This window comes from Tenrec ecaudatus, chromosome 17 (genome assembly GCF_050624435.1).
Source record: "Tenrec ecaudatus isolate mTenEca1 chromosome 17, mTenEca1.hap1, whole genome shotgun sequence".
NCBI classification, from domain to species: domain Eukaryota; kingdom Metazoa; phylum Chordata; class Mammalia; order Afrosoricida; family Tenrecidae; genus Tenrec; species Tenrec ecaudatus.
The window spans coordinates 44,466,904-44,493,939 of record NC_134546.1 but is presented as its reverse complement, the minus strand read 5'-3'; the positions used below and the strand labels follow the sequence as shown (position 1 = coordinate 44,493,939).

General features: G+C 38.1%; 1 pseudogene; it reads right to left on the bottom strand.

Annotated features, from left to right (window-relative positions):
• Window positions 1-1,421: 1,421 nt before the first annotated feature.
• On the bottom strand, window positions 1,422-26,724 carry LOC142430424 (WW domain-binding protein 11 pseudogene; annotated as a pseudogene).
• Window positions 26,725-27,036: the final 312 nt, after the last annotated feature.

Sequence of the window (27,036 nt, the reverse complement as noted above, 5' to 3'; positions counted from 1 at the left end):
ATGGAAGCAGCAGTCAAGAAATCAAAAGACGTATTGCATTAGGTAACTCTGCTGCACAAGACTTCTTTAGACTATTGAAGAACAAAGATGTTACTTAGACGTCTAAAGGGCACCTGATCAAAGTCTTTGTATTCCCCATCACCTCATATTCATATGAAGGTTGTACACTGAACAAGGAAGACCATAGAAGAACAGATGCATTTGGATTGTGGTGCTGGAGAAGAGTATTGAAAGTACCATGAACTGGTAAAAGGACAAGCTTATCTGTGTTGGTATGGGTAGAGCCAGAGTGCTCCTTAGAGGCAAGGATGGCAAGCTCAACTACCCTGGAGTTTTCACCAAATTACTTTTGAAAGGGACCAGTACCTGGAGAAGAGACCAGTACCTGGAGAAGAATGTAATTTTTTTTAAATGGAAGAGCAGCAAAAAAGAGGAAGACCTTCAATGAGATGGATTGACACAGTGGCTCTACCAATGGACTAAGGCATAGGAACAATTATGTGGATGGCATGGGACCATGCAGTGCTTCTTTTGTTGGGCATAGGGTTGCTATGGGTTGAAGGGTTGCTATGGGTTGAAGGGTTGCTATGGGTTGAAGGGTTGCTATGGGTTGAAGCCTACTGGATGCCATCTAACCACAACAACAACAACTTTAAATTCAATCATACTATAATGAAAGTATTCCCATGTCTTCAAAATGTATATATTTATATACACTTTAAATTCTAGAGTGTATATAATTAGAATTCATGAGTTCCTTATGTTAAAACATAGACCATTTTATTATCTATCTTACTTTCATAAAATGTACTCAAAACTGAGTAAGAAAAACATCTACAAAATTATGGTCTGTTTAAAGACAATTATTATTTAAAAAAAGAAAAATAAAATAAAGACAGTTATTATTTTGCTAAGTTAAGTAGCACCTACAAACTGTTATTGTCAGTCATTCATATATCCCTTCTTACAATAAAAAAATAGCAGTGTTGAATTAGATGAAATCAACTTATAAGTGAATGACTATTAATTCCCTTAGGTTAATTGATATTTCCACAACACACTGTTTTAAAAAATTAAAAAGATAAAAGCCCCTCACTCACACACCTTATCTTGTCTTTCAAATCAGACGCTTTATAATGGAATTTGCCTTACCAATCACTGTGACCAATTATTGTTAATTTATGAAGTTACATGGCCTTATTAATCATTATAATCACATTCAACTTAGATCGATAAGAATGTAATTTAATGTAAAAATGCAATTTGGTCAAGAAATTGAATTGAAAATGAATCCCAACTGAATGCTGAATTAATTTTAGTTGTAAATGGTAGAGAACAAATTGATTTAAAACAAAAACAAAAAAAAATGCTCACCACATTGATGCTGAGCTAGTTTAACTGATTGAAGCAGGGAGCCAGGTTCATGAAGACTGAGGAGCTTCCACAGCAGACGCTCGTGTCTGTAGACTTCCATGAATCTGCATGGCAGTGGCGGCATTGCACGCCTCCTATTGAACAAGTACAAAGATCATCAAAAGTCACTGACTACAAGGGGTGTGAAAATTTAGCCACTTTCAGACCAAAAGAAATATCTATTATTCTTTCCCATAAAACATTAAATGCACTAAGTCCTTACATGCATGCCAAGTTCTATTTATTGTAATCCCATGGCTGCTGATTAACTGAAACTTGCTCTTTTCTAGGTTAGGAAACACACATATACTTCTTCTCAACAACATAAACAGTGACTAAACATTTGTACCTCATTACATGGAAACATAGGAATCAAATTGATTACATCTATGACAAGGTGAGACTTTTTACTCCCATAAAGATTTACAATCTTGAAATCCCAGGGGGCAGTTCTACTCTATCCCTCTGGGTCATGTGAGTCACCATTGTCTCAATGGCAGTGAGCTTTGAGTGATGGAAATAGATGATGGAGAAACTCAATATCATTAAACAAAACAAGGCCATGGCTGACTGAGGAACAGCATATAAGTCGCCCATATGCAATTTGAAGGTGCAGCTGAAAAAACTAAAGCAAGTCCATTAGAGATAAAATACAAACGAGTGTATCTGGACCAAATTTAGAGACCAGTTCAAGGACAGGATTGATCCATTGAGCTTCAAGGACTGCAATCAGGTGAGTTCCGTGATGATGTAAAGAACATCAACCATGAAGCAAAAGGTGACTGAAGGAAATAAATTAACAAACAGGATAAAAGATTAGACTTTGAAACTTGCTTGTGAATGTAGATTAGCTAAAGGAAATAAAATAAATGATGAAGTAAACGAGCTGAATAGAAAATCCCAAAGGGCAGCTCAAGAATATGAAATAGAGTGCTATAATAAAATGTGCAAAGGCATGAAGGTAGAAAGTCAAAAGAAAAAAATTGCTTGTCTTACCTCCAGCTGAAATAACTGAATAAAACATTAAATTTTTGAATTGAAATATGGAATAATTCTATAGGCACTCATTGAATGATGAAGCAAGCATCAAAAGAAAATGGGGAAATATATAGTCAGTATAGCAAAAAGAATTGGTTGAAATTTAACTATTTCAAAAGGCAGCATATGATCAAGAACCAATGGCATTTAAGGGAAAAGTTCAGCCAACACTGGAGCGATTAGCAAAAAAACAGGTCTTTAAAAATCGATGACATACCAATTTAAATGTTTCAAAAAACTAATGCCACATAGAAAACACTGTTAGTCTACGTTAGAAACATGGAAGTCAGCCAGCTGGCAAGCTAAGTGTTAATTATCCATGTCTATGCCCATTCCAAATAAAGAGGATGTTACAGAATGCATAAATTATTAAAATTACTACTATTCATTTATATCTCAAGCAGGTAAAATTTTGCTGATGATAATTAAAAGATGTTTCAACATTACATCATCTACAGGGAGCTCCAGATATACAAGTCAGCTACAGATAAGGATGTGAATTGATGGATATCATTGTTGATGTCAGATAGACCTTGGCTAAAATCAGACTAAAAGAAAGATGTTTACTATGTTTTATTGACTATTCAAAGGCATTCGTCTATGTGTATTATTAAAATGTATGGATAACATAGTTTGGGAAGAAGTGGAATTTGCAAACACTGAATTATACTCAGGTGTTACCTGTACATAGGCTCAGAGGCTACCATTGAAACAAAACAAGGTGTACTGCGTGTTTAACATTAGGACAGGTGTGCATCAGGGTTGTATACTTATGTCAAACTGAGTCTATATGCTGAGAAAATAATCTGAGAAGCTAGACTGTATGGAAAGAATGCAGTGTTAGGATTAATTGAAAGCTCATCAACAATCTGTCATATACAGCTGACACAGCTTTGCTTACTGAAAGCAAGGACTTGAAGCATTTCCTGATGATGATTTTGGACCTTGGTCTAGGAAACTGAGTGTGGATTATAATTTAGTGTAAAGAAAACCAGCAACTAAGAAATAAAAGTCTACAATGCATTGAGCACACGTGCTGCACAAGACCACTTTAAAGTGCTTAAAAGCAAAGATGTCCCTTTGAGGACTGAGGTGCACTTGGCATAAATTATGGTGTTTTCAGTCACTTCATACACATATGAAATATGGGAAAAGAACTGCTGCACTTGAATTATGGTATTGCTGAAGAAGATTAAAAATGCAGTGAAATACCAGAATTCTAAAAAAAAAAAAAGCACTTCTTGGAGGCAGTACAACCAGAATGCTTCTTAGAAACAAGGATGGCAGGACTTGGTTTCATACATTTTGGACATCTTATCAGGAGAAACCGGTCCCTGGAAAATGACATCATGCTTGCTAGAGAGTCAGCAAATAAAAGGAAGACCGTCAATGAGATGGATTGATACAGATGGCTGCAACATTATACTCAAACATTTCAACAGTTATGAGGATGGCACAGGTCTGGGCAGTGCTTTATGCACTCTGTTGTAGAGAGGGTTGCTATGAGTCAGAGCCAACTGGACAGCAGCTAATCACAAGAACAATTATTATTCGGTAGCTAACATGTGTTATGACTGCAAAGTATCTCTATCATCTGTCTACCTAGCTAACTAGTTAGTTAGCTTTCTATCTATTTACTAGCTAGCACTTGTGTAGCTATCATATATCTATAACAGAGTATCATGTGCCAAAGCAAGATTATAAGTACTGTAGATAATTCAGTGAGTAAGAAAATAAAAATGTGAAATTTTATTAATCACCCCATATTGAAGATAAGAAAAATAAACTAAGATTTCAAAATAGATTTAGCCAGAAACTAAACCTAAGTCTGTTTGCTTCTGATGCATGCAGTCTAACCTCACTCTAATTTCAGAAAATACTATATTTTTAATATTTAAATGCCAATCTGTTGATTACTTTGAGAAATACTTTGGGAACTAAATTACTTGATATTAAAATAGGAACCACATTAGTATTAATAGTGGTCAAAACGTTAGCAATTTAACACCACCCAGAAGACATCTCTTTGTGATCCACTTCTCTCAAGACTACAGCCAAGAAAGCCCTCTGGAATAGATTTTATCTGGACATAGGGCGTCACCAGGAGTTTCTGGATAGATGTAGCTGATGACGACAAAGTTCCAGAGTATCACATTAATATTAAAGTAAATATCAACCAAGTCATTTCAGAAAAAACAATAATCTGAGATAATTTGGTGATCTAATTTGCATGGATAAAGATATAGAATAATTAGTAGATGGAAAAAATGATAGCGCTAGACTCTATCTTAATTCATTCCCACTAACCCTTGGAGTGAGCTAGAAAATTCAAAGTTGAAGTCTCAGGGAAGAGCTTGCATGAAGTTTATCTGTTTTGCTATATTGGGGGTTATAGCAACATCCAAAGGATGTGTAAACCATTTTGCAGATAGGATAGTTAGCATTTTTTAAATAAAAGACCAACTAGTATCTAAATGGATACAGGCTCAAGGAAATTTTCTCAGATATATTCAATTTTTTTATTCAAGAAGTGACAATTTGGGGGGCTGTTTAAATAAATTGATCAGAGCCTACTGAGCTGTCATTTAATTAAGTTGACCAGAACTCTGAATGGATAAGGAAATGGCTTATGAAGTTGAGGCATTTGTTAGTGGTAGTGTGTGAAGAGTAACCCCCTGAATGTTCTCTCTGGCATTCCATTTGTAAAGGCCCAAGTGCTATCTGAGTCTTGTCTTCCTCTTAGACAAAGCCATGAGCTTGAAAAAAATTAATCAATTCTCAAAATCATTTATAATTCATCATTTCCTTCTTTGAAATTTTGGAAAATGCATGTTCTACCATTTCTTCCTAAATTAAACACAGTCCCAATGGTTTGGTCCAATGAAAACAATAAAATTAAATCCCTTCCTCACTGTATCTCAGGTGACTAATAGGACCCGATGAAACAATTTGATAGCAAATTGCTTCATTACCCAATAATGAAAATTGTATGCACAGAAGGTCAGTGTCCACTTCTTGATGCATATTAAGTGAGAAAGGAACAAGTAGTTTTTCTTAGCTTTCCAGCAAGAGCCAGCTACCACTCCTGCTGATAACTGAACTGTCTTAATCCCTAAGGAAATTAAAAATGAATGATCTCTCCCTACTCTCTTTATTCATTAATAGAAAGATATCTTGTGATTGGCCACCATTCCAGGTTCTAAACCTCCAATGAAAGGGAAAATATTAATTTTTTTTACCCACAAGGGGAAAAAGAGGGCTTCCAAATAAAAATCCCAGTTATTTACTTAGCAGGATTCTGGGAATACTCTTCAGATAGGTTGAATCCCTATTCAGTAAGCTCTGCCTTTAATTGGGTCTTGTTTTATTCTTTGCAATGGAGTATACCTGTCCACACTTGTCTGAATTAAACAATTCCCATTTCCAAAATGCATCTTACTTGTTGTGACCCAGACCTGAACAAAATTTGAGTTTTACAATCTTTTTAAAAAGGATGTGTTCTAGTTTCCAACTATCCTTCCTCAAACAGCTCCCCAAATAACAATTATAATTGTTTAGACAATTACATTATTTAGAGTTAAGCATCTTCCTAATTCAAAACAAAAACTCATCTCCTGGAAAGTGTCAACACTTAAAATTCATAAATAGTTAGTGTGAATTTATTTATTTTCTTTCTTTCACAACAACCACCCAAAACCGCAGGAAAGCAATTTTTCATAGGGTTAGCCCCTGCTGAATCTGATATTTATAATCACATAAAATATGCAGCAATATTTTGAAGTATTTAGTTATTAAGACAGCGAGCAAAAATGATTTCCTAGTATAGGATAAAAAGCTGGAACAGGTTAATATTCGTAAACATGGATTAATGTGTGCTGTTTCTATCCTACTAGTTGTCTGTCTGTTTATCATACTGCAGTGGTTTCTGTGATACTGAAATGCTGTCAGCAATGTCACTTGTATTTCAAATACCAACGGGGTCACCCAAAGTGAACAGGTTCCAGCAGAGGTTTCAGACTAAGTACAGACTACAAAGAAAAAATAGGCTGTCCATTTCAGAGTTTTAACCACTTAAAAACTTGTGGATAGTATCCAAACATTGTCAGTTACTGAAAATCTAACGAACAGAAACAGAAAAATGTCGAAGAACGTGCCAGAAGATGAGCCTTCAGATCAGAAGGCAATCAAAATATGACCGAGGAAGAGCTGCCTTTTCAAAGTAGAGTCGACCATATTGGCGTGGATGGAGTAAATCCTCAGTGATCTTCCTCTACTGATGCTCGGGATGCCAAGTAAGAAGAAACCAGGCCAGGGACTGATTGTAAAAGAGACCATCAGTTGTTCATATATAAGTTCAGGTTGAAGTTGAGACAATGAAAATAAGACCATAGGATGCTAAAGATGACATCATACAACCTCAAAGCCAAGCTCACTTTTGAATCATAGTGACCATATAGGATGGAGAAGAACTGCCCATGTTGGTTTCTGAGACTGTAATTTTTACAGGAGTAGAAAGTCTTCTCTTTCTCTCTCAGAGCTGCTTGTCATTTCTAACTGCTGTTGTCCTGTGAATAATCCAATGCTTAACTCACTACACCACCAGGGCCACCAAAAAGAACGAGTTGATATTTCACCATTTCAGAAGGTAACATATGAGCAAGAACCAATGATACTGAAGGAAGACAGTCAACCTGCAATGAAAGTATTAACCAAAAATGGAGCTCCAGGAATTCATAGAATACCAACTGAAATATTTCAGTCACCTAAGGAAGCACTGGAAACACTCATCTATATCTGGAAACTTGGAAGACAACCAGTTGTCCAGGCGACTGGAAGGTATCTATATTTTTATCCATTTCAAAGAAAGATAACCCTACAGAACATTCAAATTGTAGAATAATATCATAAGTAAGAAAATTTTGCTAATGATCATCTAATATTGGTTATAGCAGAATGTTTACAGGTAGCTGCCAGAGATTCAGGTTGGATTCAGAAGAGGCCATGGAGAAAGGAGTATCAATGCTGATGTCAGATGGGTATTGGCTCAAGGTCATGAATACCAATGTGTCAGTCTGGGTTGACTAGAGGACCAAATTCAGAGACACCCATATAAGTATAAGAAAGAGTTTTATATACAAGAGCAATTGAATATTGAGAACACATCCCAGCCCAGTCCAGATCAAGTCCATAAGTCTGATATTAGCCCATATGCTCGATAACAATCAATAAAGTCCTCTTCAGACTCATGAACCACATGCAAAGATGCTGAATGCAGGAAGATCACAGGCCAGTGGGTGGAAAGTCTTGTGGATACAGTGGCAGTGTAAGCATCTCAGCTCTGGCAGGGGTTTCCATGTGGTTCCTTCAGTTCCAGGACTCTAGCAAAGCTCCATGAGTCTTGTCCCAGGAATGTCTCCTGGGAGTCAGTCTTTGTCCCACCTTCAGGGAGCTATTTATCTCTTCAGAGCCTCTAAATTAGGTCATCAAGTTGCGACATGATTGACAGGCTAAATTCCACCCCCTCACTCTTAAGTGTCAAGTGACAACAGTTTGTGTAACTTCCACAACCAGGAAAATGATTGCTTGTGTTTTATTGACTATGCCAAGGCATTCAACTGTATGGATCCGGGTTGTCCTGGGAAGAATGGAAATTTGAGAACATTTCATTGTACTCATGCAGAACTTGTGCATGGATAAAGAAGCAGCTTTGTAACAGAACAATTGCTTACTGCATAGTTTAAAACCAGGAAAGGTGTGCATCAAGGTGTAACCCCTCACAATCAATATGCAATCTGCATGCTGAGAAAATCATCAGATAAGATGTATTACATGATGAAAAGATGTGGCATCAGAGATGGAGGAAGGATTATTCACAACCTGCAATATAGAGATGACACAACCTTACTTGCTGAGAGTGAAGAGGACTTGAAGATGAAGACCAAAATTGCATATTTAATTATGCTTTTCAACTTGAATGAAGAAGACTAAATTCTTCACAACTGGACCAATAGGTAACATCATGACAGATGAATTAAAAAAATTAACTTGTCAAGAATTTTGCCTTGGTTGAATCCACACTCAATGTTCATGGAAGCAGCAGTGGAGACATCAAACAAGGCATTGAATCGGGCAATCTGCTCCACAAGAGCTCTTTAAGGTTTGAAAAGCAAAGATGTTCCTTTGAGGACTAAGGTGCACCTGACCAAGCCTTGGTATTTCCAATTGCTTCATAGTCAGGCATTGAATGAGGAAGACTAAGAATCAATGCATTTGAAGCATGGTGCTGGTGAGGAATATCGAAAGTACCATGGACTTCTAAAAGAACAAACAAATATGTCGAGAGAAATACAACCAGAATTATTCATAATGCCAAAGAGTCTTGGTCTCATGTACTTCAGTCACATTGTCAGAGAGACCAGTCCCTGGAAAAGGAATCCATGCCTGGTAAGATAGAGAGGGAGTGGAAAAAAGGAAGGGTCCGGACAAAATGGATTAACACAGTGGCTGCAACAATGGGCACAACAACAATTGTAAGGATGCCACAGGACCAGGAGGGATGTATTCTGCTGTACAAAGGGCCACGGTGAACCAGAACTGACTTTGGCACATAACAAAAACAACATGGACTAAACACTGAACAATATAGAAAACATCAACAGGAAAAGGAAGAAACATAGAGTTATAATGCCAAACAATAACACAAAGGAATTTGTTTTACATTAAACCATTTCAAAAAGTAGAATCTGATCAACCACATAAGGAGTTAAAGGAATAAGAACCTGCTGCCCTGAAAAACAAACGAAAACAACAATATTCCCATCAAGACCATCCTCCCTTATAACAACCCCATCGGGTTTCTCAGATGTAAATCTTTTGGGGAGGAGTTTATGGGCTTAAACCTCCAACCTCATACTGTGCATGCAGTCTAACATTTTCTCAATGACAGATAATTAAAAAACTTGAAAACACTTTTTTTCTAAAATAAGACTTGAGGAATTGACAGGAAATCAACTTCAATGTTATAACAAGCCAATGCAGCAGGTGAGGTGCTCACTTGCCTATGCCAAGAAATTTAGAAGACAGTTCTTTGGCTAACCAAATGGAAGAAATCTATACTAATGTCCATTCCAAAGAAAGATGATCCAACAGAATATGGAAAATGTAAAACAATATCATTAATGTAACTGATAAGTAACTATTTGCTGAAGATAATTTTTTAAATGGTTGTAGTGGTGCATAACAATGGAGTTACAAGAAGTTCAGGCAAGTTTCTGAAAAAGACAGATCTGATATAAGGTGAATTACAGTTGAAAGAAAATAATATAAGAAAGATGTGTACCTGTATTTCATTGACTCTAAAAAGCATTCAACTGTGAAGATCATAACAAATTCTGGCTAACATTGTAAAGAGTGGGGATTCCAGACACTTAATTGTGCTTATGCAGAACCTGCATATAGAACAAGAGCCAGTCATTCCAACAGAACAAAGGGATATTGTTGAATATCAGAAAAAGGTGGGTGCCATAATTCTATTTTTCACCATCCTTAGTCTATCTATCTGCTGAAGAAATAACTCTGAAACATTGATTATTTGAAGAAGAGGACAGCAAAAGGTTTGGACAGACATATTATCTTCCTTCAATATGCAGATGACACAATCTTCCATACTGAAATTGAAGAGGACCCAAACACTTGTTGATAAACATCAAAGATTATAGCCTTCAATGTGAATTTCACCTCAGTCTCAAAAAAGAGTCCACACAAATGGAACAGTAAGCGACATCACAATGTGACCCTGTAGGACAGAGGAGACCTTCTCTTTGAGTTTCAGACACTGCAACTCTTTATGGGAGCAAAGAGCCTCAAGTTTCTCCCTGGGAGCAGATGGTGGCTTCAAAATGCTGACCTTGCAGTTAGCAGCCCAGATTATAACCATGCTACCATCAGGGATTAATTGGAGAAAAGACTGAACTTATCAAGTATTTCATTTAGCTTCAATCCATAATCAATCCCCATGGAAACAACAGTCAGAAAATCCAATGGTTTATTAATTTTGTCCAATTGCTACAAAACAAATTTTGAAACTGTTAAAAAGTAAAAAAAACACTGATGTAACTTGAAGAATAAGTTGTGTCTGGCACACACACTCCATTTCATTTTCAGTTGTTTTATGTTCACATGAAAGCTGAAAAAATTTTTAAAAAGAAAACTGAACAATTTCCAAAAAGACCAAAAATTTATGCCTTAGAATTATGGTATTAAGAATATCGATATATCTAGGTAGAACTGCAAGAAAATAAATAAATAGACATGAGGATGGTAAGAAGTGAGAGTTGGTATTAGGCACTTCTTACTTTGAACATGTCATATGGAGAACCGTCCCTGGAGAGGGATGTGATGCTAGATAAAGGAAAAATAAACAAAAAACAAGCTCAATGTCGTACACTGGATTGTGACTCATAGCAACCCTACAGGACAAGATAGAACTGCCACTTTGGATTTCCAAGGCTATGCATTTTTATGCAAGTGTACATAATGAAGTTTCTGATAAATTCAAACCAATGACCTTGTGGTTAGTAGCTGAGAGCATAGTCCACTATGCCACCAGGTCTCCAGATGAAATTAAGGGAGAGAAGAAGGTTCTCAATGAAATAAACCTCTAACCTGGTGCAGAATAGGCTGAAATGTGGCAATGATTGTTAAATTAGCACAGGGAGTCAGGGTTTCATTCTGTTGTGTCTAAGATCAATCTGAGTCTCACTCAGTTCAGCACCTAACACAAAAGTAGAATGGTCAAGTATTCCAAGTAGTCTTGTCTTATGGGAAATTAGAAAATTATATCAAATAATGTAAAACATTATACTAAAATTGATATTTTGACCAAGACACCTTAATAAGATATGTGTAAATTTCCATCATAATATGATGTATGTGAGATTCCCACATCTATAATTTACAAAGGAAATTATTTCTAACAAGTTTCTCAACTTTTATGCTCTAAAGCACTATTCAGGACATAAAAAGGGATAAACCTCCTGAGAGATATTGCTATGCAGACCCCTCCCCTTTTGGATAAAAATGCATTGTTGCCTCCTACACAGAAACCTAATAGCTTCAAATAGATCAGTAAAAGACTTGGTTAAATTTTCCTAGATTTTGAAAAAAAAAATTACTGATGCCTGACTGACACTTGAGGAACTATAGCTTTAACTACTGGTCCCACTCCCATTGACTTGATTCTGACACGCTGTGATCCTATATGGGGTTTCTGAGACTGTACGTGTGTGTGTGTGTGCGCGCACGTGTGTGTGTGTGTGTGTGTGTGTGTGTGTACTTTTATCGAGTAGATAACCTTGTCTTTTTCCCATGGGTTTGAACTGCCAACTCTGAGGTCAGCATCCCATTACCTCGCCCATATCACCAACAGGGCCACTTGTGGTATCAGAGTGGAAATGTTTATCCTGGAGTCTCAGGAGTGCCATGACTGTGTCAAAGAAAAGGAATATGCAAGTGTTTTCCATTTACAAGCCATCAGTCATGAAAGAGAGGTATCTACCCTAGAGCTTCATGCAGTTTGAAGCTAGAAGGTTTCTGCGCCCAAATAATAGCAACACCAAGTATCTAGTTAGGGCAGAATGTCACAGAAACAAAGCTGAAAGGGACTTTTGTTTGAATACCATATTGGGGGGGGGGAAACCCGTATGTTTGCCACTACAAAGGGGGATTTAGTGAAGATTCTGTGTAATAAGAAAAACAATTTTAATCTACCAAAGGGTCACCAGCAAGTTAGGTTGGGACTTCCCCCAGGAACAGCCAGCCTAGAGTGGTGCTGATTCACGCTGATTCCACGCCAATCTCACCCTGCAGAGAGTGACTACTGATTAATATTAGAAAGGAGTAGAGCAGGAAACACCGCCCAACGTATCCATTATGCAATTTTAAACAGTTGGCTGCGAATAGGCTGCGAATGTATATTTAGCATCAATAGAACTTTCATTAATATTTTGGATTGAATATTCTAATTTCTTACTTGAGTCTGTGTCTTAAATCAATAAAGTAATGATTGAAAAAAAACAAAACAAAAACATCCTACTGCTATTGAGTTGATTTTTACTTAAAATGACTCTAAGGAACAGCAAACCTCATCTTTTACCTGCTTAGCAGCTGATGAATTTGAACCGCTGACCTTTCGGTTAGCAGTCCATCACATAACAACCAGGCCCCCAAAGTACCGATGTTGCTGTTGTTAGGTGCCATCAGCTCAGTCCCATCTGTAGTGACCTTTGGCACAATGAAGAAAGCATTGTCCGGTCCTGTGCCATCCTCACAGTTGTGCCCAGGCTGAGCTGATTGCTGCAGGCACGGAGTCAGCAGCCCACCTCCTTGAGGGCCTTCTTCCTTTTCGCTGCTCCTGCACGTTACCGGGCTGCAACAGGGGCTGGAATATAGCACTGATTGCATGAAAGGGGCAACTTGTGACTGGAGAGAGTGTGAGATGTGCTGAGTCTCTACATGAATTGCTCAATTATTATGACTTGAATTATGCCCAGTCTTCAAATTGTGTTGTAAATCATAACCTCTATGCCTATCATTATAATTTGAGAATAGGTTGTTTCTGTTTTGTTAAGGATTTGTAGGCTATGTCTAAGTTCATTTAATTTGAGATCTAAAAGATTAAACCAGCAACCAAAGACGGTGATGGGGAAGAGCAATGTCATGCCAACTGATGATTGCCAGGAACCAGAACTCAAAGAGTCAAGTATTTTCCTCCCTAGGGGACACATAGAGAATGCCTATCCTAAAAGCAAGCACCCTGGACTCAAACTGGTTCTTTAATTTTATTAATATCACCTATTTGTGATATTTCTTTCATAGTAGTACTATCTAAAAATATACGAATCTACATAGAGCTAGACGCAACTGGTTCTTTAAACTGTGAGACTATAAATGTATTTTTATTAATATCACCTATTTGTGATAGTTCTGTCATAGTAGCATTATCTAACAAACTATGAATCTACATAGAGCTGGATAGAATGGAGGCCTTACTGGCTTGAGACTTCTGACACTAACTTTACTGAGCCATGACTGAATGCTAAATTACACCAATACAAGCAGATCCTTAGTAGAGAGTCAGTATTACTTATATGAACGTGTAAGCCCAACCATAGCACCACTGAATTCACACAATAGATAGGATAGTTTTAATGTTTCAAGCCTGTCAAGTTAATTATCAACTATACAAAAATAAAATAACAACTGTCAAAAGAGTAAAAAAGAATGCACAGGTGCTACATTGCCTATATCGTCTGATTTTTCAACAAAAATATTAGACAAATAAATAGAAAGTTATAAACCAAAAAGAGAGAAAGAAACAGCACAGTTGCAATATTTAGAAAAATCTTCAAATCAGATATTATAAATATAATTAAAGATTTCAAGGAACAATTTTACATAACGAATAAAAATAATCAGCTGATGGTCAGCCATTTTCACAAGCAGTGAATGGTAACGAAGCAAAGGTCCTGAAGGAAGACTTCCAAGTTTCAGAGAAGGCACTACCTGAAATCAAGACCCCTTCAGAGCAGTGGTGAGAGTGGTGCTACCGGGGGTGGAGGGGAGGTGGGAGAAAAACGGGGAACCGATTGCAAAGATCTATATGTAATTTCCCCTCTTGGCAAAGGACAATCGAAAAGTGGGTGAAGGGAGATGTTGGACAGTGTAAGATATGACAAAATAATAATAATTTATAAATTATCAAGGGTTCATGAGGGAAGGGGAGAAGGGAGGGAGGGGAAAATGAGGAAATGATAACAAGGGTTCAAGTAGAAAGCAAATGTTTTGAGAATGATAATGGCAACAAATGTACAAATGTGCTTGATACAATGGATGGATGGATGGATTGTGATAAGAGTTGTACGAGTTCCCAATAAAATGATTTAACAAAAATAAACAAGGCTCCAAGGATTGTGAAAATACCAAGTGCAGAACTGTAACAAATCTTGATGCGGGGCTGGAGGGGCTCGCTCACTCACGCCAATACATTTGGAGGTCACTGCCTTGCAGGCAAACGGAAGGACACATGTTTGTGCCCATTCTTAAGAAAGGAGACTTAACATAATATGAGAATTCTTGAATATTTTGATAATATTACAAATGAGTAAAATTCTCTGGGAGATAGGCTAAAAACAGTTGCAGCAGTACATCAGCAGAGAACTGCCAGACATTCAAACCAGATTCAGAAAAGGGTATGGCATGTGGCATACCATTTCTCTTATCAGATGTACCTTGACTGTAGGCAGAGAATATCAGAAAGTCATTTACATACATTTCATGTCCTCTGTAACTGTGCGGATCATAAGAAGGTGTGAATACCACTGTGAAGAATAGAAATTCTAGATCCCTTAATTGTGTGCATGCGTGCTTTTGCATAGACCATGGGCATCTGTTCAAATAAAAGCAAGATGACACGGTATAGTTTAAAATCAAGAACAGCTTGCTTCAAGATTGCATCTTTTCACCAAACTCATATGAACCATAGAAAGAAGAATGTGGAATTCGGACTTTTAAAAAGAGACATATTAACATGTGATATTATGCGGAGGGCACAACTTTCCCTCTTGAAAGGACTCAGGTCTTATTTTTGAGGTCAGTGGGAAATAATTTTAATCAAAGATTTGTATGTTACTTCCTACAATCCTGCTTTGTAAGAGTAACTGACTTTTAGACCCATTTCATTACAGGTAAAATATTATAAAATTTTTCCAAGAAAAAATTAAATATAGCAAACACAAAAGCCAAGATAGGGTGAGACAAACAGATTTCTCATGAATTTTACTCCAGTGCCCATATCCCACAGAAGAGACTCAAATAAATAAGTAAGCCTCCCATAATCACACATTTAACAAGAAATGCAGGGAAAGAAACAGAATGAAAGGGTAAGAAAGGCAATGAATGTTGCCCAAACTACTTCAATAACCAAATCAGTTGTTAATGAAACATCCTTTCTGATGTGCAGTACATTCTGACCAACATTAAATTTTCAGATATTCCCCATGAAAATTAGAAAATACCCTGTTAATGGAAGTAGCTTGTTCACCTAAAGTTTCTTTCTCGCTGAGCCACTGTCGTGAACAGAAGCCAGTTCTGCCATCTAAAGCTGTCACGGCAGTCCTTCCATCTTTCATAAAAGCCTCATACACATCATCCTCAGTTTGGGCTGAAACAGAAGCAGAAGGACACGATTGGGGGCTGCTTTGGCAAGAGGTTCAGCACACAATCCTGAGTTCCTCTGGGGAGCAGCAGTAGCACTGAGTCCTCTCAGCGCAGTGGGTACAAATTGAGTCATCTCCGCTTTGGCGTTAGTCATCTGTGGCTTGACATTGACGGTTGTGGTTGCTTTCTTCTCAATAGTGGCTGGTTTGTATCATCCGCCTAAAGTTAAGTCAAGTTAAAACCCCAGGGTTTGGCAAGGGAGCTGGTGGGAAAAGTCCAAGTGGGCAGGTCTAAGTGGAGGCAGCAAAGGTAGGTTCCTCATAACAGGACAAAGTGGAGGGGCACCTGGAGGTGCAGGGAGAGGTAGCCTTGGTGAAGGTCCTTGAGGAGGAGCACTACGAGACAGATATAGGGGGTCTCATGAGGTAAAGGTCAAGGTAAAGGCCCTCAAAGTTCTGATGTCCCAGGTGGTCTCAGGAATGGAGCAGTTCCTGGAAGTGGTCCAACAGGAAGCCTGGAGGTTGTTTAGGTGGCCTTAAAGGTAGAGCAGGTACTGGTCCAAGAGGAGGTGGTTCTGGTACAGGAGGAGCTTGCATCTGAGAGGGAGGAACACGTTGTGTAGGCCCTGCCGCTGTGAAGAAGCAGTGGCATGAGAGATTCCTCTTCCTGTGGCTTTTGTGATCCTTCATCCGCTTCAGAATCGTCTGCATCATCATCTTTTGAAAAGTTCCCTGCTTCTCTTCCTCAAGGAGTTTCTGACCTGTCATTCAAAGCATCATGTTTGGAAAGGAGTCAGCTCCTTCATGTTCGATTTCTTCCTTTGTACAACATACACTCAGACCTGATTTGGGATTTTCCTTTGTTGTCGTCTGTCTCATTATCAGCCCATTGCACAAATTCATCCCCCTCACTTTCTCCATCAGACCTTCCAGTGATGTTGTCATCAGTGCTGTCCTTGTGCTTACCTTGATCTATGGCCTCAGGATACCCATCATCTTCACTAGTGCTGGAAACATCGTCTTGACCTCATTGAGTAAGTTCAGGACTATGTAGCATATCTACATCTCCAAGGGGGAGGATTTATACAAAAGCCCACTTTACCACCATACATCTGAACAACTTTAGGAGGAGATGGGCCTAGAGGTACACCAGGAAGTTTTCTGCCAGACAGGAAACATGGAAAACATGTCCAAGAAGAGGAAGTATAGAAACTGCCCAAATTAAGAAGGCTGAGGACTTCTTAAGAATGGAGGGTGGCTGAGTACCAGGAAGTGGAATGTGCTGGAAGAAGATGTTGGAAGGGACACTGGGTCCCTTGGCAAAGGAATACCAGTACTCTCAACCTCTACAAGGCTTGGGCACTGTAGCACCCTTTTGTTTACTACTGTAAACAAGCGCAGTCTCAGAAACCCACAGGGGCTTAGCTATGAGTCAGCTTTGACTGGAAAGCAGGGAGTTTGGCTTGGCTTTTGGTATGTACATGTATACATATATATTTGATGCACATTATATACATTTCAATAATTTATGGGGAAAAATAAGGCCATGTTCTCTTTGTTCCATTTTTTCAACAAACTTTTTAAAGCCCTCTTGTATATAATGCACTTACCACAACATAAAAGTCACCCTTTTCCTATAACTAGGTGCGCTAGTAGAGCTGTGCTCAACACATGGGCAGTAATCACAATGTCCATAGTTCAAATGCACCAGCCAATCTTCTGGTAAAAATAAGACCGTCCACTCTCAGAAAGAGATATAGTCTCAGAAACCCTATATATGGTTTCTATGACTCAGAATCAATGCCATGGAAATGTTTTGGTGACATAGTTAAAGCTTCTTGTGTCAACCTGGCCAATCAACATATGAGGGGTTAATTGAAGGGAAGAGAGATAAATGGTTCCGTGAGCCTCATCTTTCTAGTCCTCAGGTCTTTGGCTCTCTGATGTTTGGACCAGGGTGCAACTGCCTTAGCCAGGTCCCTGCTTCAGATGGCAAGGCTCACTTCCTGCAAGACATACCCGAGGAGAAGCTACATGGATGCAGCCCTGGGTGCTGGAGCAGCCGTGTGGAGACCCCTGCTAGTGCTGAGATGCTTACGCATTCATTGACTCGGCTTTCCTCCTGCAGTCGGCATCATTGCATCTGTTTTGTGAGATGGAGGATGACTCTGGGGATTGGTGTTGGACATATGGGTTAATGTTGAATTTGTGGGGTTGGGCAGCACTGGGTTGGGATGTTTTGTTGATGTGCACTTAATCTTTATATAAAACTCTCTCTTATGCATGAGTTTCTGTGGATTTGTTTCTCTAAAGTACCCAGACTCACACATTTGGGCTATTTGTTTGTTTGTTTGTTGTGCTTTTTCCCCTATAACAAGTATTATAGTTTTAATAGTGAAACTAAGAAACCATGCATTTTTAGATTCAAAGTCACAAAGCATGTGTGATCTTCAGAAAATATTAAAATGTATTCCCATTTTTCCTAAAGATTTAACTGTGTCCTATTTTCAGGAAAATACAAGATATATAGTCACAATGCTTTTGCTGTGCCAGCATTTATTTAGTTATATTGACACCAGGCCATTGATTATTTTTGTTATAGAGTTGTCTTGGATGTACGTAATTTCCTTTCATGTTTCAAGGGTTCAGAAGAAAGCAAATAAAATATTAAGGAAATGAAAAGTTTAATAACCCCTTCATATAAATGTATATTTTTGAATTTGTGGCATTCTGTTGAAGCAAATTCACTGCTTACCTAAATTGTTGAAGTCCACAGCTTCCTTTGCTTCAATGTAGGATGCTTTAGCCTCACTGCCTGGCCTAGAATATTTAGATGCTGTGTATTTGAAGTCTCACACCTCACTATACATTTAACAGCTTATAGAAACAGCATCCTACTCATGTGGGGTGTCAGATATTAGCTCAACACAGCAATATAGTCTATGACTATTTATTTAACATTGCTTATTTGTAATCTGAGGTGCAAAATGTGGTTTTCTTTTCCCGTAAAGAGTTACAGTCTTGGGAACTGAGAGGCGACAGTTCGACTCTGTCCTGTAGGGTCATAGACATCAACTCGATGGCTGTGAGTTTGGGTTTTATTTGTAAAAAGGTCTTAGATCTAATGGAAATCAGTTTGCCATTTTAAAATAAGCCATCTTTACATTTATAGAATCTCTCAAATGATAAGGATCTGACTTGACTGGACCTTTCCATGAAGAAAATATGATCTGACCAGATTTTTCTTTTCATGGCAAGAACATGCTTATTAAAATAGGTATGCATGTTATCAAATAAATATATCTGTCCATATTGCATTTAGACAGCTGTGATATTAGAAGGGAAATATTGCTATATGGGGAGCTGGACAGGGGGAGGGGCTGGGTGATAGGGATACCTGGGGCCTCTTGCTTTCTCATTAGCTACCGTCAGCACAAATACATTATTTCTTGCCTTGTCAGGATGCTGGGAAGAGTGACAGGGAAGAAATGGGGTGGAGTACAGAAAACCTCAAAAATATAAAAGAAACTTTCACAACTTAATGAATGACGCTATGAAAAAGACTGCTATGGAAGCAAAGGCCGCTGGGATTGAGAGAGGGAGACATGGGAACCACTGAGACTCAGAACAGGAAGAACCCTGAAGAGGTGATTGTGTCCATGCTGCTGCTTCTATGCAGGTCTCAGAAAACGTGCAGATAAACACACAAACAAACCTCAAATAAGAGAAGCTGTGATGGATTTAGTTCCATAGGCAAAGGCTTCCTTCATTCTGGTTGCTCCAGAAACAGCTTTGGGGAGTAAATTCAGCTGCTGCTTCCTAGAAGGGCCATTGGCCTTAGTGTCCTGACCACCACCACCACCAACAACAACAAAAATAGTACTCTGACTCCATGAAAAGAGCATATTAATTGAATTATTGCTTCCGTCGACCACAGGGACTGGCAATCATGAGAATAAGAGTTTGGGGTGAAAGTAGAATTATGAGTGGCTACAAATGAGTCTGTTAATGGAATAGCCTTCTCATCCATAGCTATGGTCTCACTAGCACAACGGCATAATTAGCTTTGGAGTTTTAGTAATTACTATCTGGATTCCCAGGGAAAACCGTCCTGAAATTGCTGCTGTGTAATCACAAAGAAAATCGTTAGTTTACTATTTAAGTTTACTTCAGCTCATAAGCAAAAATATTTGCCAAAGATCTTGTGATAAAGGATTAAGAATGAAAAAAATAGCCCCAATTTTAGAGACCTCCCAGATGTTCTTTATAAGAAAGTCCAATTAACAACTCTATCTCAGCCCCTCACCACTTGCAGCCTCAGCCGGGCCACAGGGCCCACTGAACTATAAAAGTCAAACTACTCAATCTTGTCTTATTCCAGGACTCCCTTTTGACATTTGTCCTCAGTATAACCTTCAATTCCTGCCTTCTTTACCTTTGTTTTTCAGAGCTATTACCTAAGACTCAAATTGGAATACTATTTAATTGTGTACTAAGGAATGTGATACAACTAGATGGAGTCCAAAACGCAATAACAGGTAAGCATTGGGTTTCTAACTGAAAGGTAAATGGTTCAAACTGATCAGCAATCATTCTGTGGGAGAAAGAAGAGGCTGTCGTTTCACCTAAATATTTACAAAACCTTCTTAACCCCATATAGAGTCACTGTGAATCTGATCTGAATCAACTCAAAGACAGTGGATTGGGTTTTATAATTTTAGAGATGGCAGTGGAGATATATATATATATATATATATATTTATTTATATACACAAAAACCAACTGCCACCAAGTCAATCCCAATGCACGGCAACTCCATATGCGGTTTCTAAGACTGAGGATCATTACAAAGGTAGACAGCCTCATGTCTTTCAGGGACTGGCTGTTATAAATGCACTAGACACCCATGTTTGCTTGTAGGATATGTACATTTTTAATACAAACATGAATTCATCCGACCGAACTTTCTAATACTCTTCTCATCACATTACTGTTTCGTGAAAATGGTTAAATGACTTAACTTCTCTCAGTTTATTTGAGTCTCACTTTTCCAAATTCTAAGGGTAACAAACCTTGTTTTGTAAAAAAAAAAAAATGAAAAGAAATTCTTAACAAATTAATTCATAACATTGATCAACTCTGTACATAAATACATTTATGCTGTTTTACCTCATAACACATTCCTTAAGACAAATTTACTCTTCTCTTAACGAGAAGAAAAAATGATACAGTCTTACTTTTTTCACTCCTTTCTATCTCCTACCATAAACCAACCTCCAGAATTCCTTAAAACCATCTCCAATATCATACTTTTCTCTATGCCAGGGTTACATTTACAGGTGCATACGATTAAAACCATGAGAAGGAAAATTGAACACACCCTTTATTTCTGATTTTTTTCATAATTGATCATTTTAGCCCTATTTTTCAGAAGTCTAAATAATTTCTGCTTTTAATGTCCTTTATTTTCTTCCTACTACCACTAAAGAATATAGTGGAATGTTCCAGACAAAGATACCCATTCATACAACTCTGCAGGCTATTGTACACTGGTGATTCACGACTGAGCCCTTTTCCAGGAAGGACCTACCTTGAGAGAAAGTTGTCTTAATTAGTGATTACACACTCAAAAAAAGAAAAGACAAACATGGTTCTAAAGCTAAGAGCTCATGCTCTCCGAAGAAAAACTTTAAAACAAACAACGCATATTTTAAAACCTGTGTTCTAAACCTCTCCAGGAAAAGAGAAATTTGAATTCTACTCACCCTGGCATTTCAGAGGAAAGAAGTTTGTCCAAGAAGCACTCAAAAGCCTGTGGATTCTGGGCTACCCTGATAGGATGCTGTCCCTCTGGCAGGGAGAGAAAATAAAAAGAGCTGAATCATCACTCCCCATATCTGCCCTCACACTAAGATTTAATCTAAAACCACAGAGGCCAGTGGCAATTCTCCCCAAAATAGGGTGAGGGTGCAGTGGGGGTGTCAGCAGAGGATCTTTGTTGGAGAGCGAGGGAAAATGTGACTGAAGTGCAATGGAGAAAGGCCAGGGGTTGAAAAAAGATACATCTTACAAACCAGATTCCTGTTTAATAGGGATGATTTAAATCCACTTTGGGCCCTGTTCTGGTTGTCAACTGCAGTGAAGATGAGTTCATCAGGTGAACACAGTTTCTTGGATGTAGCTTTTTACCCCTGCTCAGTGACAACTGTTGATCATCTGCTTACGCCTCCTGGAAACTGCAAGTCTGACTTCAAGACCTGGACCTTGAAAGGGAATATTCATCGATTTTTATCTGTCACCAATCCCTCCTTAAAATGAGCTCTTGCCACATGACCCAGCCACCCTTGAAGTGACAACTAGAGTGTCACTTCACTATTATTCATTATAATACTACCTGATCAATAAAGAAATTATAAAGTCAACATATGTCTCAGGAAAAAAAAACCAGGCAATTTCTGTACACATGCAAAAACAAGAAAAGGTGGCTTAAATAAGTGGCCTATGCATAGACTCAGAAGGCTTTCATCATGAAAACAAGATATTCGATCTTTTCATGAGAGTTCAAAAGAATGATCTCAGTTTCTTAATGAAAATCGAGAGAACTGAACAGAGCTACAAAAGAATATTAAAGATAGGAAGAGATACAATAACGTAGAAAAGTACTACAAGAGTGTGGTAGTTGTGTCATTTCATGTCAAATTGAAGAAGTATTAAAATGTAGAGGTGATATTCAACCTGTCAAGCAGATCACAGCCTGATGGTGCCTCCTAGTGGGCATGGCCTTCTTATAGGAAAGCTCGGGAGCTTCTTTCTCTCTCTCTGACTTCACCTCCTGCTGGCAGGCCACTCTGAGACCTGCCATAACCCTAGATGCTTCTACCACCATTGGATGCACAGACTTTGCACTCACTGACATGTGATCTTCTTGAATATTCCATCATTATGTGTGGCTGTCTGATTAAGAAGAGGGACTTATGGACTAGTATCAGACTTATGGATTTGAGTTTGACTGGGTTGGGATATTTTCATGATAAATAACTAATTCTTAATATAAAGCTCTTTCTTATACATATATGAGTGACACTGAATTTGTTTCCCTAGTCAGCCCAGCCTAGCACAAAGCGAAATCTGACAAAACAAATGAAACATTAGGGATAATTCAATAACTTCAAATTGAATTCCAGAAAACAAACTCTAAGATATTAGACTTGGATAAGATGCAGAAAATAAAGCAGTAGAATCAAAGTAGTAATAGAAAATGGATCAGTGAGCATAAAGATAAATCTCTAAAGTTGAACTGACAAGAACAACCTACTTAAAAACAAACAAACTGATGAAAATCTAATAATTCTATAGGACACTATCAAAAGGAACCACTTACATTTGATAAACATACCAGAACAGAAGGAAGAAACCATAAACACAGAGAAAATAGCCTCAGAAATACTGGAAGAACATTTTTCTAACTTCAGACAGAACAGAAAATAACCATTCAAGAAGTTAAAAGAATCTCAAGGAAAATTGATCCCCAAAGAAAATCATTAGTGCACATCATATTCAAACTTTCTAACATCAAAAAGAACCCCGAGATCATCTCATGAAAAAAAGAAAACAACCTATAATGATGTAACAATAAGAATAAGCTCAGGTTTTTCTTTAGAAAACATGCAGGCAAGAAAGTAATGTAATAATATATATATATATATATGACACTTTGAAATCTTATATCCAGACAAATAGTCCATTAAATATGAGGGAGAAATAAGGATAATTCAGACAAAGACAAAACAAAGTGAACTTGTTAAACTAAGATCAACTTTATAAAAATGCTAATGTGAAATCTTTGGACAAAGAACCAATAAGAGAAGTAGTTAGCAGCCTAAAATCACATGCAGTCCACCATCATTATCAAATTGATCCACTCAAGAAATACACAAAGTGAAACAAACTACAAGATTCAAAATAGGGAGATTCGAGATATCGTTGCACAATGAAGAAAACAATAAAGTAATCGATGAAATAGAGAAGATACAAAAGTTGTATGGAGAAGAAATTTAATAGTTTACAAGAGAGAACGAACTGCCTTAAACTGGGAAATAAATTAATTCAAAGAAAATGGCAAAACCTCAGCAAAATAAACTGAGTAGAACTATAAAGATCAATTAAATAGAAACAAAGGAAAAATAACCCAAAACCCCATAAATAAAATGAAATAGGCACAGAAAACTATCACAAGCAAAGAAACTGATAGTATGGTTTTTAAAAATAAAGCAAAATGACAGCAATAAAATCATACAGATCATTAGCAACATTGAGCATAAATGGGTTAAACTCACTCGTTTAAAGACAGAGGTTAACAGAATGGGTAAGAAAACCTAACCCTGCCTGATAACCGAATCCCATTGTTTGTGAAAAACTTCTGTACAAGTAAATAATTCACGTATTATAATATGTAGTTAGTCTACACTGGTCCAATATCCCTCTCTCAAACTTGTTTTAAGAATTAGTATCAGTGGCTATTCAATGACAATATTTAAAGAAGATCCTTATACGCCAGAGAAATGATCAAGACTCTATTACAATTAAATACAGAGGTATCTAAGGGAAGCAAAGGCACATAAAAATATAGATCCAGGAATAGATTTGGGGTTCACACTAAATTCTACCTCTAATTAAAGAACAATTGGTTCTTACACCATGATCCTGCTTGATAATCATCCTCATGAAGGGAACACAGAAGATATGGGTGGCTTGAGCAAACTGGGGTGAAGAAATTAGATGGTGCTAGGCTTTCTGAATAATGTCTGGGATCTTAAAAGTTTGTTTCCAAACAAGCAGCGTTTAAGTGAGAGGTCAACTAAGTCCACATGGAACAAGCACACCAATATCAGTGACCCAGGGATGCAAAATATATAATCAAAGCCAAAGGGGGGAGTAGTATCAGAGCCAAAATTGTGAGACTCTGGTTTAGAGAAGGCTACCGATGAAAGTGGAAGCTCAAGATACATTTTTTTTAATCTACAAAGGAAAGTCTCACCTGATTCCCCTCTATCCATACTGAAAGGATGGGAAGATCCTGGTTACCAAACAGTAAGAGTATTGGAGACATGACTATTGGAGATCAAAATGATAAACCTGATTTGAACAATTAAAACTTTGTCACTTGATCACCCCTCTGATACACACTGGGCCTGAACTGGTTTTCAACATTTACTTTTCTTTCTCCCTTACTTCTTCTTCTTCTTCTTCTTCTTCTTCTTCTTCTGCTTCTGCTTCTGCTTTTTCTTTTTGTCCTTCCCCATTGGGGCTCAACATCTGATGTATTTTGTCATTGTGGACAGCCCTCTAAATTTTTGTTAAACAGTTTTTAAATATGAAATCCAAGATGGATGAAACTGTTGAAATAACAAGTAGAATAAGGGTTTCTGGGGCATACAATGGGAGAGGGGGTAAAGGGGACCTGATATAGAGGAGTCCAAGAAGGAAGAGAATGTTTTGAAATTGATTGTGGTAACAAATACACTATAGTGCTGGATAGATTGAACTATGGAATAATATTTTATCTCTATTAGTGCCCCATTAAAATGGTTAAAAAAGAAGAAAAGAAAGAAGTAATAACCTATTAATATACTGCTTACAGGAACAAAGAAAAATTAGACTATTAAAGGTTAGAAATAATCCTTGAGGAGAAGTCACAATGAATAAGAAGACATAACCATAATAAACATCTATGGACCCACTGAAAGAATTTCATAATGCATTATTTAAATTCTTAAAGAGCTAAAGAGACAAATAGAAAATAATAAAATAGGAGACTTTAAAACACCAGTCTTGAGGAAAAACATCATAGGAAAGAAATCAACAAAAACACAGAAGAACTACAGAATACTTCACCCAACAACAGTACAGCATACATTCTTCTCCAGTGCACAAGAATGTACTCCAAAATAAATTATAAGTTAGGCCACAAGAAAGCATAAATAAATATAAAAATAACAAGATTCACCAAACCGCCTTTCTATATCATGTTGCCATAAATTTAGAAATAAGCAATAGAAAAATCAAGAAAAAAGTACATGGAAATTTGATTACACTTTTCTTTTAAAAAAGCCATTAGGTAATTGAATATATACAGAATAAAAATTTTTAATTCCTTGAAATAAATGGGAATGGATGAAATATATTCAATTTGGGAACTTCCAGTAAGATGGTGACTGATTAACACATATCAGAGGGACTCCGTGGAAATTAGCACAGGACAGTTACTCAGAGGGAAATTCAACACTGCTGGGTCACAGGAGGAGCATCATAAATGTAAGAAGGCATCGATCCACTAGGTTTTGATTAGCTGGGGGCTTTGGTGAAGACTGGGTGGATTCAAGCTTAGCCCTACCACTGTCTCAGCTGGAGCCGGGATCCTTTTAAGTCGGTGCATGGGCATTATCTCAACACAGCCACAGCTTGCTGCTGCCTCAGGGCAGGGTTTAAACCACTTTAACCCCACCTTCAGGGATTGGGGTCATCTATATTGTTACTTTTGTTTCCCTCTCTTCTCTCTTTCCCCACAGTCTCAGTGGGCTCAGTTATTTTTCCCTTTCCTCTTTTTCTTGTTCTCTTCCCTTTTCTCTCACACTGCCAACACCCAGTCCCTCTCCCCTTAGCCAAAGGCACTCACACCTGCCTTCCCACCCAGCTGGGAGAACTCTACCCTCTGCAGCTTAACCTGAGGCGAGGGAAAGACCACCACCTTTCTGCAGGGAAAATCCCATCCATGTTCCATTGGGGGAAATCCTGCCTGCCTGCCTTCTGCAGCACTTAACAAAAGGACGATGAAATCCTGCCCACCTGCTTCTTGGGGCAATTCTGCCTTCATGTCTGGGGGAGCTCCTACACATATCCTGTGGTCCCACGTGGCTGAGGGAACTTCCTCCTGCATGCCGTAGTGCCTCGCTTGCCTTGCAGCAGCTTGGCCAACATTCACCAATGTTCCATGCTGCTGTGGGAACCTCTCTCCAAACTCCGTGACAATGTAGCTGACAAGGACAATTCTGCCAACCATTCACGGTGCTCCACAACAAAGTGGGCATGCCCACCTGCCTTCTGTGGCACTCCGGTTGCAGCAGGTAACCCCACATGCCCTCTGAAGCACCCCAAGCTTCCATGGGCCACACCATCACGGCTTCTTGTGAGACCACCTAGTATAGCACCATCCTCTCAGGTCCACGACCACCCAAACACCGTCTCCTGAGAGGACCATCCAACTTGCAGTCCAAATAACAGAATACAGGTTGACTAGGGAGAGGGTGAAGCCACAGGAGGATAAAGCGGTAGACCAATTCCATAGTGTAATCAGTTGTAGGCAGTTAGATGA